Genomic DNA, 14,940 nt, shown 5'->3' on the forward strand with positions numbered 1-14,940 from the left:
GATTAATAGAAAGTCCACAGATTGGAAGAAGATCTTCACTAGCTGTGAATGTCAATTCTGCTTCAACCCTACAAAGAATGACAATGCACAAGTGTTTAATCTTTCTATGCTTCAGTCTTTCCTTCTGAAAATGGAAATAATGGTGCTTGCTTGATAATTTTGAGTATCTCTTCACAAATGAGCATAGCCAATAAATGTGTTTGCTACATCATCATCATCATCATCATCATCATCATCATCATCATCATCTGTGAACTCCTCCAAATCCCCAAGCCCAGATCTCCAATTCTATCTTTATTTGCAAATGTTTTCTCCTTTCCTCCAGTTCACATAGGAGGACACATTTACATTTCTGTCATCAGCAAATGCCATCATCTAATAATCTTTCTCCTCTCCAAGAACATCTACTTCAGGTATTTCCCCCTATTTCACATAATTTCTATTCTTGTATTGCACTGTTATCAACATAAGCCTGTTTGAATATCTCCCAGTCTCTCACTTTACATGAAAACCTTTCTACCAGTACATCTACACTACCTATCACACTTTGTCTAATGCTCAACAAAGGTAAATGTGTTTTATGATTTATCCATATTTACTTTCTACATTTACAAGCTTCCATTTAGCCTTTAAATATCCTCATTTTGGGTTCTTTCCTCTGAATTCAATTGAAAATACTCAATAAAAAGTTCTATGATGTAATGTTCAAAGATCTTTCTCTGTCCTCATCTTACTCAACATAATAGCATATGGCTTTGTTATTTGCTTTAAAATACACATTTTGTATTCTCTTTTTTATTTTTTTGTTTTTGTTTTTTATTGTGAAAATACTGTACAGAGGGGTTACAGTTACATGAGCAAGGTAATGAGTGCATTTCTTATCAAGCATTGTTGCTTCTTCCTTTGTTTTTCCCCTACTACCCCTTCCCTCCCACCTCCACAACTACACTCCCCCTCCCCCCATTGTAAAGTTGGTTTTTCAACATAGTGTCTTCTACATCTCATTGTTGCAATTGCATTGTTCACTACTTTAAATAAATTTTATGAGCTTTCTTTTATTCTACATACTGAAATTCTTCAGGAAGAAGTGTTTGGTTTATATCTTCTCTCTGTACCCTCTTTCCCTGAGTACATCTAGTACCGTGGCTTTAAATATCATTAGATTCCATTGATCCTCAAATATTTTTCTCCAGCTTATTTTGCTCTATTGACTTCTATATTCATGTTATAGTGGCCACAAACACCTTTATTTGGAGTCTAAATAAAAATCTCAAAAACTGAATTTTTCTTTCCTATTCAAATTTACTTTCCACATGAATTGGCTGCAACTTGATAAAAATTGCTTTTTAATCAACTCAGTGGGGCGTGGGTGGCTCACTCCTGTAATCCTAGCTACTCAGGAGGCTGAGCTCTGAGGATCCCCGTTCAAAGCCAGCCCTAGCAAGAAAGTCCGTGAGACTCTTATCTTCAATAACCTCTAGAAAACCGGGAGTGGCACTGTAGCTCAAGCGGTAGAGCTCTCACCTAGCGCTGAAGAGCACAGGGACAGCGCCCAAGCCCAGAGTTCAAGCCCCAAGCCTGACAAAAAAGAAAGAAAGAAAGAAAGAAAGAAAGAAAGAAAGAAAGAAAGAAAGAAAGAAAGAAAGAAAGAAAGAAAGAAAGAAAGAAACTCAACTATAATCCTTATTTACTTTCACACATTGAATTTTCAGTGTCTTTTGAAAATTGTGTGGGGTGTGTGTGTGTGTGTGTGGTGTGAAATTAGCTGTATTTCTTCTGTATATTGGAATTTTGTTAGGCCATCATTATTTCTTGACTGATCTAGGATGATGACCCCCTATCTGGACTCCATACAGTATTTTTTTATGTATTACCCAAAGAGTAATAAAAGTAATTTTGTTTAAATGCAAATTAAATTTTACTATTCCACTGCTCACATTTTTAAATAGATTCTCTGTGAGCTGAATTTTAATCTCATTATATCTGCAGGGTTTAATAAAATATGTGGCATTTATCAAGTCCTCAAATAATAGTTGGATGAATTAATGGCAATTAATTACTTGCTGTGTTAAAAGCCTTGGAGGCCATGCTAAGGTGTTTAATTGACTTCATACCATTCTTTTTCTCATTCATTGATTAGTTTTAAGTTTTTAGACTATACTAAGGCCTTTACTATCTGAGTGTAGTACAACCTAGCCCTTTTGCCTAGATTCCCTTCCTCAAACTACCCACAAATATGCTTCTTTCCTGTCTTTTAGGTTTTAATTACATAGCTTAGTCATAATTTTTACCACCTTACTGATCATGAAACTTTATACTTCTTCATATGTATTATTTTCAGTATCTTAATATTTGTTTGGCTATACAGTCCTCTTCCAGTAGAATGTATGCACTGCATGGTTACGCATTTCTCTATCTTCTCTTAGTATATCTATAGGTCTTAAGAAAGTATCTGGTCTATATCATGTACTTACATATGTTAGTTGAATTGATTTGTGAATAAATCAATGACTGAATAACTAATTGCCTTCAGTGTTAAAAGCCTTGGATGTCATTCTATGGTTTTTGAACTTCAACTTTGGGTGATAGAATACTGTGGAATGTATATACAAACTAGGAGCAGTAATGAAAGCTAGGTAAAAATAAAGTGTAGTGAAGGAATATAGGAAGGGTAAATGAGTTGTTGCTAGAGGAGAGTCAGATACGTTTGATGGAAGAGATGGTATTTCAAAGACAGGTCAAATATATACACATGGAAATAAGAAAGTGAAAGAGTACAGGCTATGCTTCAGTAAAGTAATATAATCTTATAAAATTTAGCATGTGATGTACTTAATACAAAATAAACCTAGGAAAAGTAATTGACCGATCACGTGATGCTAAGCTGGCATAGCCTCAACAGAAAAATTATGGTGAATTGTTACATTTTCCTTTTTGTTTTCTCCAAAACTTGCTCTTGAGTCTTTTGCAGTCCCCACTTCCTTTTCCCTGGTTTTAACCCTGGTTACTTTTTAACATTTGCCTGGACAATTCAAATAACTTAAGTTCTTCTCCCTGTTTACTAAACTTTCTTTTACAAGCTTAATCTTTCTAGAACAAAACTGTGATTCTATGATCACACAAAATCTTTCTTCAAAATCTTTAATTCTCTTTGCATTGACACACAGGATAAAACCCAAATTCCTTAAAAAGGTCATCAATCACTTCCACTCCAAACACACACTAGGGTCACCATTGTTTAGCAGAAATACATTATTAATGTTTTGAGTAGAGAATCTTCCTTTCTTAAATTTCCGAGAGGAGTTTGTTTCATTGATGTCTCTGTTAGGTTTTTTAAAAGAGGTAGCTGAGTAAGAACAGCACCACGCTCATGGTATTCAGGTAAGGAGTAGGTTTATTCAGTAGACCTGCTGGGACCAGGCAAGGTTGGCACTCCATGCAGCTGGCAAAAGAGGCCATCTGGCCCCGGGTTAGGCCTTATATAGGGTAGGAGGGGGGGGGGAAAGGTGTGTCCAGGTAAAGGGAAGTGGGATCAGGTGGGAGAAAGGTGTGGCCACATCAGATTAAGATTTGACCTCAGCGGGTGCGGATGTGACCTCTTCCAGGTGTCCCAGTTGCCTAGGTAAGGCAGGTACTGGGCGAGGTCTGTTCGCCATCCAGGAATGGACCTTACAGTCTCTATAATACTTCCCGTTTAGGGAATCATGGAACAATAACTCCTTATGCAAAAATGTTTCCAAGGAAATGATCAACTACAAATTCTTTGGTATATACTGTGTAGGACAAACTTGCAAGAAATATAATCATATGAAATATTCATTAACTCAAGAGTAACGCATTTACAAGGTTGAAAAATATCTAAATTATTGCTCTGGAATTGGAGAAGAAACCCGTCTGGCCTTTTCCTGTATATACTCACTGGCTTCCTTTTTCAAGGATAATGTGTTGAATCTGGTCAAATACATTGGAAGGGCAATATGCAGAGTTTATTAACAAGGTATTTTCTAGATGATATTTATGATTGTAAAAACTGGAGATCACCCCAAGTCTCTACTATTTACTTCATGATCAACTTAAGCCATTTGAATACAAGGAAGATCACAGAAACTAAATGCCTATTCTGGGTTCAGCCTAAAATAGAAGATTAACTGTTACATACTATGACTCATTTTGACTGAACTTTTGTGCTTCATATGACACCCTATTAAATCTTAATTGACCCCATTTGCTTCTTTGGTTTCCTGTTTTGGGGGAATGTTATCTTAGCTAAATACTGATGAATTCATTTAGTGGAATAATTTTAAAGGAATAAAGCATTCATCTTGCTTTTAGGTAAATTTACAGTGAGAAGCTTGAGCAGAAAGGGAGAAGAACAAAAAAGTACACTTTATATCTAACATGAAATAAAATATCCAGAATACACAAAGACCTCAAACAACTCAACAGCAAAAACAAAACCATCTGATTTAAAAATGAGCAATAAATTTAAGTAGACATTTCTTAAAAAAGAGATAAAGGTTGGATGAGTGTCCTCCAAAAGTCAATATGATGGATTTCCTGGAAACGAACACATGTGAAGATGTAGACCAGGAGAATGAGGTTGCTAAGGAGATTAATGACCACAGAAAGTCACATGTTTTGCATTGAGACATTAGGAAAGATATCCTGATGTCATCTAAAGAATTTAAGACTGCAAGCCATCCTACTCATCACAGGCTCAAATTTATAAAAATGCAGACTTGTTTAAATGACTTTGCAAAGAAGAAGCATTTCTTCCAGAGCCCTAGGGAGCCATTCATACTTAGTACTAGCCCAGTATTTGTTTCTCTACATCAACCTAGTAATATACCCCACCCTTCTTTATGCTTTTGATATGAGTAGTTGTTTGTTGTTTGTTTGCTTTGTTTTTCTGTATACACTCTACAATTGCTATCTGGCACCTTAGCCCAAGGTCCAATCATGCCTGGAACATTCAAAACTGAACAAGTAAATCTTTGTCTTTAAGAGTTCATTACCTCTGATTTTTCATTGTAGCACTAAAAAGCTAACTAAGACATAGAAGAAACACACACACACACAAAAGAAAACAAGTAAGCCTTCAACATAGTAAACAGAAGCTGTAATTCATATGGCCTATTCCACTTCAACAGAATTTCTGCCTTGGCTGTGATGAAGGGTGGGAAGTAGCAAGGAAAGGAGAATCACCCACAGATAAACAAAAGGTTTTTTTTTTCAGAAATAAATGTTTTATGTCTTTATCCAAGTTTCAGATTGATTAATTAGTCATTTTCGTCCATTTTCCTATTGTTGTAGTTGCTTTGTGGGAAAAGAATTTGCCAGTCACTTTACTCTGTCATTCTGAACTCATTCAGTTTCTGTGCCGCCTTTCTAAATATTAGGTGGCTGAATCATAGTATAGGCAGTAGGCTATTATATGCATTACAAAGAATTGCATAAAATGGAGAAATAAACAAGAAATCTCATGAGTTATTGTGAATAAATGAATGTACATTACTTTTCTTTTCCAAGACTATTTATTGAATGGTATTATTCACATAGAATTTTTAATTAATTGCTTTGCACATTCATTTATTTGTTAAAGTATTTTCTTGAAGATTTAATGTCACATTTTTAACCTGATATCCTAAGTCACATTATTCATGTATCCTAAAGAAACTTCATATTTATTTAGGAGAAGAAATGAAAAGACATACAATAGAAGAAACAAAAGCAATGCAATAAGTTAAGAAATAGAGAATGGGTAATTTGAAAGATAGACCTAGAGGTTCTTGTTGTCTAAAGGAATTTTGCAGTAAATTTTTGTTGCTAGCAATGTTTATTGTCTACTAATATATCTACAGTAAAAATATATAAATGGGTAGATGTGATCAGAAGGAAGAATCTTCATGAATGTAGTACAGCTGAGGGAATGTCTTGAAAAATGTCAGCTTGGATTCTGCCCTTTGATTGAGGTCAAATTTGAGTTAAAGCAAACAAAAGAGAAGCTTGCCTCATTAGTAACTGAATTAAATCTGAAGTCTAGTTGTCTCTAGTTGCAAACTATATTTCTTCTACATCCATGAAAATTGCACGTGATTTGATATCTAATACTAAATATAATGAGCAGAATTACACTCTCTCCACTTCTATTTTCTGAAATATATTAGAGTTGATTATTGTCAGTGAAGTTGAGCATATGGTCCTAAAATGGCTCTAAATGATTTTATATATTTTTCTGTCTTATTATTATCCATCTGATACTTTGAATGAGGCAGCATACGGCAGTTAATTTTCTCCTCCAGTCCCTCATGCACAATATTAAAACAATTCAAAGCAGCACATATTTCAGCTGTCTTTTATGGTTGAATTATACCTCCTGCTGTCTGAACATAGAGACATAGAACAGGCCATGAGACAGATTTTAGCATAAATGTTATTCTGCTTGCTTGGGTGGATTTAGAGAATGTATTTAAAATTATGTGACTTTTAAGAACAAATCGAATGCTTCTTTAATTATGACATGTATGATAAACTTAAGAAAATGACCGATGAATAGCCTCTATTTTATTTCTTCTTAATTCAAGGGGACTTAGTACCCATATTACAAAAATACCTTCAGTAAAACCATAGATTATTGAGATTGAAAGGACAATACAATGACAATATGACCCCTTTACCTGTAACCTGATACAACATCCCCTAATTTGGCTATAATTTTGTTTAATTGAACTCCTCCAAATAGAGTGCCTTGAAATAACCAAAATAGTTGGTTCAGGATTCTAGGAGAAGTTTGGAACAAGCAGTTCTCTTGAATTCACCTGGTTCAGGCAAATGAGTGTAGTTATTTGGTGGATTTACTATGTAGAAATAGCCTTATCTTATCTCACTCATCTGTCAGGTGGTTAGCACGGTTGTTGGCTGCATATCTGCTCACATCGTTTGTCACTGAAAGACATCAATTCCAAACGCCAAATGATGGGACAATGTTTCCAAAGTGGACAAGTTCCAATGTGAACACTCTTTGCAAGTGTCTACTCTTTGGTTTTTATATCTGTACCTTTAGTCTTGTATGTAAATTTATCTGTTTGGGGAGGGGATGGGAAAGCACAGAAACAGTGGGAGAAAGGGTGAACCAATTCAGCAGTGATACTCACTATACACTATGTTGAAAAGGGACTATACAACTTGTGGGGGAGGGATTAGGAGGGGAAAAAACTGGGAAATATGAGGGGAAAATATGAGGGAAGAAGTGACACTGTTGAAAAAGAGTAGTACTTATACCTGACTTATACAACTGTAATCCCTCTATGCATCACCATTACAATAAAAGAAAAAGAAGTTAAGTCGAATAACTTCATTAGATGGTATTAGTTTTTCATTTTTCCATTTTTATTAGCAAATATTAATTGTACAAAGGGGGTTTCATTGCAGCATTTCAATATATGCATGTGATGTGCTCCCATCAAACGCATGACCTCTATCACTCTCCATCCTGCGGTGGAAAGAATTTTAGTTTTCTCACTCCCATACAGTTGATACAAAAATGAGCCAATTAAAAAGTGTTATTAAAAGTATTAATATTAAATTAATATTAAAGTATTGATATTAACTAGCATAAACTAGCAGGCAATAAAGTATGTAGAGCCTTGTGAGGTTTTGTCATTTGACTTCTCGTAGTCAGAGAGTGATTCCTTCATGTGATATTAATATAGGATAGTAGCTCAGAATGTAGGTAAGCTCTGGATTACAAATGTAAGGATGAGGGCTGGGAATGTGGCTCAGTGGCAGAGTATTTGCCTAGCACGTATGAAGCCCTGGGTTTGAGTCCTCAGTACCACATGCACAGAAAAAGCTGGAAGTGGTACTGTGGCTCAAGTGGTAGAGTGCTAGCCTTGAGCACAGAGAGGCTCAGGGACAGTGCCCAGGCCCTGAGGTCTGGCAAGAGGAAAGACAGAAAGAGAAAAGAAAGAAAGGAAGGAAGGAAGGAAGGAAGGAAGGAAGGAAGGAAGGAAGGAAGGAAGGAAGGAAAAAGAAAGAAGGAAAGAAAGAAAGAAGGAAGGAAAGACAAAGAAAGAAGGAAAAACAGAAAGATAGAAAGACAAAGACAGAAAAGAAAGAAAGAAAAGGAAAGGAAAGGAAAAGAAAGGAAAGGAAAGAAAGAAAATGTAAGAATGGGAATGCACACTCTAATACTAACTGAATGATCATGGGTCTGTAAAATACAGAAAATAATAGCTACCTCATGATTGTTTATGTAAAGTGTTTAACAATCCTTGACACTTGGTAAGTGGTGAATAAATAATAACCTTTTTATTAATCTTCTTAATATTCTTTATCACATGGGATTTTCCTTCGATTTAGTGCAAACATATGGATTTTAACTTAGTTTTCTCTTTTGACTCTTCACGATAAATTAAATTCAGTGAGAGGAAAACTTCCCAAGGATCCAGCCTTCATGTTGTGTTATAAAATAAACTCAACTGGACTTTATTCTTTATGTCTTATAAACCACAGCATGAAATATAATATTGCCTACATGTGTAGGTACTTATTTGTGTGTGTGCACTTATCATTAATTAGGTGATAATCTCTTACTTTTTTGTTTTGGGATCCAGTTGCTCATGCAAACTTCTTTATTAAATCTTTCCTTATAGGTTTAATTTTCCATTTCTTCAATTGTATTTGATTGTTTGGATTCTCAAAACATGTATATTCCTTTTAAGTTCTAATATCTGTGAAAGTTGTCTGACTGTACTGATATATATTTCTATATTAGTAATGATTTCTGAGTCTGAGAATGCCTGTCTTAGGATTTCACATTGCACTACAGTTTTACAAGATAATAACTGAAAACTCTAAAGTTTTCATTGATAAAGTAGGAGAGACAAGGATATAGACAGTAGTCAGAAAGATGAGTGGATAACTCACTGAAGTCTGCCTTCCTAGTAACCTCCACCACAATTAGCTCAGCTATTATATATTCCCCCATGTCTCATATTCTGTATTGTCACCTGGATTTCCCTCAGTGTAATCTTTTCTCAGTGCCACTTATTAAAAATGCTGACTTTCAACGAGCTCTATAAATTTCTTTAAACATCTCCTGACTCAATAAAAGTGGGTGGAATTGAACATTACAGCTGTATTCCATTGTCTATTTCCCAAGAGAATTCAGATAAACTATGAAATAAATCTTTCTGTCCCATCTAGGCCATTCCACTGCTTTAAACTTATTTACAACCCTACCCATATAACCCCAGCTCCTCACCCTGAAGTCATCAGCATGTTCCCTTTATTCTGGCTGCAAGCTCACAGGGTCTTTCAAGTGAAAAGAGCTGATGTTTCTAACAGTGATAATGGAAAAAGTGCTCCCTTGGTTGTTTGTAGATTTTTCCCCAAGTGAGAGATACTTTGAAGAAGCAGAAAAGAGATTATTTTTAATGCAGGATGTAATCACAAGGAATACTAGGTGACAAAGATTCTCTTAGCAGGTAGTACTTACTATGGGACAGAAATTCTGAGAGGATATATAAAAAAAGTAATTATTTCTGTGTCATGAGATTAAATACTTTTTCTTATTTCTGCATATTAAACTATCATTTTGCAATAATTTTATGATAAAAGAAAGAACTAATATGCATTCTAGAAATCTATGCTCTCATACATACCTACATGCATACAAATATATATGTTTCTAGGACTATTTAGTATATATTACATGTACAGAAACCAGAGTGAAATCCGGTGAAAAGAATGGTGCTGTCCAGATTCTTATAGTAAGTAGTATGCAGGCATAACTACAATTTTCTTCCCTTGACACCAACGTTAATATTGTTTCCACAGCACCATACTGGTCTTAAAGGAAAGTGTGGGGGATGCTTTAAAGAGTATTTACATAACTTCAAGATCCCATTATTTCTCTAAATATACTTATCTTTAGGAACATCATAAAGGTATCAGAAATGCTAATGGAATGAGAGAGAAAGCCATGCACTTTTCAAAAAAATATTTCCAGTCTTCACAGATGATTCCTTTCTAAAGAAAGTTAAAGAGGCATTTAAACTTAAGAGAAATATCCTTCTTGATAAAAATATTTTTATTCAATTCATGATTTTTTTCTTTTTCACATCTAGACATTTTGGTAATAAACAACTCCCAGCCATCTCAAATCAATAGATGAAAGATAAGAAAGAATAAAAGAAAGAACAAAGGAAATGAAGGAAGGAAGGAAGGAAGGAAGGAAGGAAGGATGGAAGGAAGGACAGGAGAAAGAGAGGGAGGGAGGGAGGGAGGGAATGAGGGAGGGAGACAGAAAGAAAGAAAGAGAAAGAAAGAAAGAGAAAGAAAGAAAGAAGAAAGAAAAAAAGAAAAAAAAGAAGAAAGAAAGGAAGAGAGAGAGAAAGAGAAAGAAGGAAGGAAAGCAAGCACATCAATAGCTAAGAAAAAAACCTTACATTTACCTATTAAGGAACCTAAAGCAGAGTATCTGTGTTAAATAAGCAAGAATTTAGCCTCATAAAGTGAATAGGGATTCTGGTCTACAACCAAAAATGACCACAATACAGCAAGCAAGTGTTAAAAGTTGTGAATTCCCTAATCACACATCTCACATTCACTTAATATGAAAAAATGTCATCTCTGCTGAACCAGAAGCCTTGGGAAGTGATGGCAAACAAGAATAATTCCCTTTAGAGATAGTATCCTTAATCCCTTGCATTTTTCCCCCATAGAATTTATTATTATGAATGACAAAATTAAGTTATTATCAGTTTTCCTCTCTAAACCATCAACAGATGGAGGGTAATAGATTCTAGTATCTCTCATAGTATCTCTCATAGCAGGCAGTGTTCTTAAACCTAGCTAAATATTTCTTGGTAACCAACCACAAAAAACCCACATTTCTCCTACTGGGAGAGCCAGTTCAATTGTTCATGGAACTCAGTTTCCTTTATGTCTTGAGACATACCTAGACTGAACTTCTAAGTCTCCCTTAAGTTGAAATGTATTCCTATGAGGGAATTATTGACCAGTGGCATGTGACTGAAAAATGATATAAGCTCCTTAAAGTTATAACACATAAAACCTTCCCACACAATCTTGTCCTCTCCCTTTCCCCATCTGCTGGCTAGATGCTGCATCCTGAAGTAACCTTGGAATTCATGTTGAAGGTGGCAAATGCTGGGTCTGTGAATTAGTGAGAAATACATTTCTATTATGTTAAGCCATTGGTGTTTCTTGGGTTGATGCTTCTGTAACCACAGTTACTTAAAGATACCTGACTATATTTTAATGCCAATATCTTACTGTACTTGTGTAAAAAAATTCAATAAGAATTCACTCTGTTGGAGCACTATTGAGTTGTCAATTTATTTGGTTAAGTTTAAATTTCATGATATATGCTCTACATTTTCATAGATTTTATTTTCCACTGTCATATCACATAATGCTTTGATAACTTGTCCTTTGTTTTCAAAAAGATGCACAATAAGAAGAAAAATACCAAGAAGCAATTTAAACCAGAATGTCCAAGTAGAGTTGCTTAGATTGTCTATAGCCAAGCTTAGTGAATAAGTGATCTTTAGCAATTATATAGACAGTATCACGAAATCTGAACCTCCTTTTAAAATGAATAAGCTTAAATAGAATTGTCGCAGAGATAGAAAAGAAGATAATCATAGCAAAACATGGCCCAGGGGATTAGGAGCTTCTTTGTCATTAGTTGTCAGAGACTTTGAAAGAGAAAGCCATTTATAGCAGGCCACAGAAACTACCTCATTGAGGGCTTGTTATGATCTCCCATGACAATCAAGAGGAAATTTACTCAGGCAAGTATCACTGGCAAAAGGATAAAGCAGCTGAAAGAAATGGCTGACTTACAGTGGGCTTTTAAAAGGTTATGTGTTTTCCTACTAGTAAATAAAAGAAAAACCTATTTACTCAAGGATATTAATATGTATTGTGTGTTTCCATAACAAACCTAGTTTATTTGCCTCTATTTGTATTCCTTTCAAATTACTGTATATAATATCATTACCTAAATGGAGAGTTTAAGCAATGTTTATACTAATACTTTAATAATTTCATTTATAAAACAAAACATTTCACATGTAGAAAAGTTTACTTTTTCTTGCACTCATAATCTTCTTCACTTTATAACAATGTCAAGTATGTTTTGGGTTTTTTGTTGCTGATTTTTATTTTTTGGTTCTGGAGCTTGAACTCTGGGCTTGGGCAATTTCCCTGAGCTTCTCTGGCTCAAGGGGAACATGATACCAGTTGAGCCACAGCACCATCTCTGGCTTTTTTGAGTAGTTTATTGGAGATTAGAGTTTCATGGAGTTTATTGCCCAAGCTGGCTTAGAACCACAGTCCTCAAATCTTGGCCTCCTAAGTAGCTGGGAGTATGGGTGTGAGCCACCAGCTCCCAGCTAACCATATGGTTTCTATTGCATAACCCAACATACTACTGATCACTTAGGAGCAGAACCTGGAAGTTTTTTTTTTTTTTGTCTTTTTTCCTTTTTTTTTTAATTGTGAGATTACCATACAGAGGAGTTACAATTAAAGGGCAAAAAAATGAGTACATTTCTTATCAAGCATTGTTGCCTCCTCTTTGTTTCCCCTTCCCCTCCCTTCCTTCCCATCCCCCCGCCCCCCCCTCCCGCCACCAAAGTTGTGAAGTTCATTTTTCGACATAAGGACTTGTACATCTCATTGTTGCAATGGGTCCACCTGTATCCCTAGTTAAAAAAACATCATTTAACTAGAACCTGGAAGTTTTAAGCTTACTCCTTAAGGGGAAACAGTTTTCCTTAATGAGTAACTACCTTACAAATCTAACTCTGGACATTTCTGTCTTTTCCCAGTTTTGAGAGTTTTATGTCTAATAATAATTCCCCCATTCAATACCTTTAACCTGAGGAACCACACTCAACCTAAATCCAAACTGCAAAGTTAATAAAAATTGTCTGCTGTATATTTTTACATATCCTCTGTGTAACAAGTCATCTAAGGTTGCCTCACACTCCAGCGTTCATGCACATTTATGTTAGCTGTATTCCACTCTTTTAGTGTCATGCTCTCCTTCAGATGTGCTATTCCTAAAGTAATTCTGAAATTATTACACTGGTCAGTTTCAACTGTGTACAATAGACCCTTGCTATACTTGGGTACATGACTCGAATGAGACTGCTGTTAAGGAAAAAGCACAAATACTCATGATGCAAAAGTTTAAACATCACTGAGGATAATACAGGACTGGCTGAGGGCTTCTTTCCATCCCCTAGGTCACATAATGCATAAGAATTTTCTTGACTATGTGTGGTCAACTGGTGTAATAAATCTGCCAATAAAGTGGGCTTATTGTAATGTGTTCTCTCCTCGAGAATATTTACATGTTAAGCAAGCACTCTAGAAAGATAATGCCTGCTGTGGACAAGGAACCATTTTTATCTTGGCTGATTTAAATTCTTTCTCATTGTTAAGAAATGATAAAATACCTTGCTATTATTCTTTAGCTTTATTCTACATAGGACTTACCAGCTTTCTCCATTTTGTAGTTGATGTCTTTAATTAAATTTGGGAAACTTGCAGTCAATATTTCTTCATGTGTATTTTTTACCCTTCCTCTTTACTGGAAGTCCAAGTAAATGTACATTAGATTGCTACACATTGTTCTATAGTCACTAATGAGCTATTTTTTTCAACTTTTCTTCTTGATAGCTTTTGGTTAGGAGAATTTTTATTACTTAATATGAAAGTTTATTCTTTTTTCCTCTATAATATTTAAATTCATATTAAAACAATGTGGTGAATTTTTCATTTTTGAGCTTAAAATATATTTAGCTATTTTTTATATTTCTTATTTCTATTTTTATTTTCTTCATATTTTTCTTTAACTCCTTGATCATACTATTTTGATTTTGTATGATAATTATTTTAAAATTCTTGTATCAAATCGGTTAAATAGGGATACAGGTGGACTCATTGCAACAATGAGATGTACAAGTCCTTATGTTGAAAACAAACTTTACCACTTTGGTGGGGGGGGGAGCAGGGAGGATTGGGTGGGGGGGCGGGGGGAGGATGGGAAGGGATGGAAAGGGGAAACAAATGAGGAGGCTACAATGCTTGATAAGAAATGTACTCATTATCTTGCCCATGTAATTGTAACCCCTCTGTACAGTATTTTTACAATAAAACAAAAAAATTCTTGTATCATAATTCTATCATCTCTATCATTTCTTTTCAAATTATTATATGATGCATATATCATTGATCATTTCTTTTTCTTTTTTTAAAAATTTTTTTATTATGAAAATACCGTACAGAGGAGTTACAATTACATGGGCAAAATAATAAGTACATTTCTTATCAAGCATTGTTGCTTCCTCCTTTGTTTCCCCTTCCTATCCTTTCCCATATCCCGCCCCCCATATCCTCCCCCCCACCCCTGTCAAAATTGTAAAGTTTGTTTTTCGAGATAACAACTTGTATATCTCATTGTTGCAATGGGTCCACCTGTATCCATATTTAAACGATTTTTTCCCTTTCCCTCCACAAATTATACCAACATCAAAAACAGTGAAAGCAGGGGTTATATCATGGGGGAGGGACATACAAAGCAACAAAGATAACATCTTATAAATATATTAGAAACAATCTCATGAAAGTAAAAGCATTTGAATTCTTATATTGGGGTTCATTTCACCTAACATCAACATATCTGACCTTTTCTGCTTTTCTCAGACATATACTAATGGCTATAATCAAGAACTCTAATAACAACAGATGCTGGAGGGGATGTGGACAGAAGGGTATCCTACTGCATTGTTGGTGGGAGTGTAAACTTGTTCAACCACTTTGGAAAGTAGTATGGAGGTTCCTCAAAAGACTCCACATAGAGCTCCCCTATTATCCAGCAATCCCACTTTTGGGCATTTA

At 35.1% G+C, this 14,940-nt stretch overlaps 1 protein-coding gene across 1 annotated transcript in view; it reads left to right on the forward strand.

The window, feature by feature from the left end:
- Nucleotides 1-14,940, forward strand: part of Il1rapl2 (interleukin 1 receptor accessory protein-like 2) — a 1,034,228-nt gene that overhangs the window by 831,105 nt on the left and 188,183 nt on the right. The gene's annotated exons all lie outside the window — the stretch shown is intronic.

This window comes from Dipodomys ordii, unplaced genomic scaffold (assembly GCF_000151885.1).
Source record: "Dipodomys ordii isolate 6190 unplaced genomic scaffold, Dord_2.0 Scaffold88, whole genome shotgun sequence".
NCBI classification, from domain to species: Eukaryota; Metazoa; Chordata; class Mammalia; order Rodentia; family Heteromyidae; genus Dipodomys; species Dipodomys ordii.